This window comes from Adiantum capillus-veneris, chromosome 6, assembly GCF_014529385.1.
Source record: "Adiantum capillus-veneris isolate H3 chromosome 6, ASM1452938v2, whole genome shotgun sequence".
NCBI lineage: Eukaryota > Viridiplantae > Streptophyta > Polypodiopsida > Polypodiales > Pteridaceae > Adiantum > Adiantum capillus-veneris.
Window position 1 is genome coordinate 72958364 of NC_140936.1, and position 1272 is coordinate 72959635.

The window sequence follows — 1272 nt, forward strand, 5'->3', positions numbered from 1 at the left end:
AACACCAATGATTCTCTAGAGAGTGCCGTCTGTAGATGTGAGAAAAAAGAATCAAGCGTCCTGCCCGCAAAGCACACACAAGATCCAAGCCCCGCCCCTGGACTGTGTCTCTGTTACTGCTGATTCCTTTCTAACCAGCATTCACGAGACAACCAAAACCACGTGCAGCTGTCTCTCATAGGCATGCGTTCAGGCAGACGACGTCAGCACGGTCGTTGACGCTGATACACCACACGTAAGGCTATCTTGAAATCGGAAATTGGAATGGGGGCCGCGCGAACGCGAGCCCCCGCTGCCACAAATTATGACGTGCACTCTCCCGCAGAGGGGAGATGCTAGGGTGCGGCCCGTCCTCAGTGCAATGGAGGGGCCGACCCTAGGCCATTGGCCTTCCTGATCACCGATTGACCCCGCCCAGGTAAGTATGCTACGCTCCGGCACCCACGCCGCCTCTTATACCTGCACCGCGCGCCGGCAGCTCTTATGGGTTAAATCTCCCCTTGTGCACGAACATCCTAAACTTTTTTTCTTTTACCACTTGAGCACCGCGAAGGTACTGGTAGCGAGAAACTTTACATTGCTGTAACCTCTCAAGGTTGAGGGTTCGAGGTTCACGTGCTCCGCTTCTCCTGGGTGTCACTCTCCTCCCCATTGGGTAAGTTGTTCCCATGCCTGCCCATCCTAAACCTTTTGAGCAACGATTTGGCGATTGTGCCTGTAATATCACAACCAAAGAAAGGAAGCACCACGCCTTCCATTACTCTCATCCAAAACTAGACCTACACTGCGCAAGAGGCTATCCCCCTACGCGGGGGGGGCAAGAGATCATTCTGACAATGTCACCTCCCAAAGGCTTGGAAGATGGCCAATCCCATCCCTCAAGCCTCCTAGATGAGAGTTTGGCCCCAAGAGTTGCGACATACAAGAGACGTTGAGCAAAATAGGCCAAAAAAAAAACGTGCACCTTCTTTCCAAATAGCACATGCTATGTTCTTCCGAGGCATGCGCCATCTCTATCCAGCTGAGGTAAGACCGGGCAGGCGGCCAAGGGCTAGGACGAACATGCGATCAAGGGGTGCTTATATATTAGCAGTCTATGAGTCTATATATAGCGAGGCTGGGTGGAGAGTTGCATGGTCCAGTCCTCTCTGGTCCTTGATTGGGTATCAGAGCTCAGGGAGCAGGGTAGCCATGGAGGCATGGAGGGATTGGAAGTTTGCCTTCGGGTTCTCTCTCTCTCTCTCTCTCTCTCTCTCTCTCTCTCTCTCTCTC

General features: G+C 52.9%; 1 non-coding gene across 1 annotated transcript; it reads right to left on the reverse strand.

Annotated features, from left to right (window-relative positions):
- Positions 1-264: 264 nt before the first annotated feature.
- LOC147455689 (U1 spliceosomal RNA) lies at positions 265-426 on the reverse strand. The gene has a single exon (XR_015188526.1). It is a non-coding gene; the product is annotated as a U1 spliceosomal RNA (small nuclear RNA).
- Positions 427-1272: the final 846 nt, after the last annotated feature.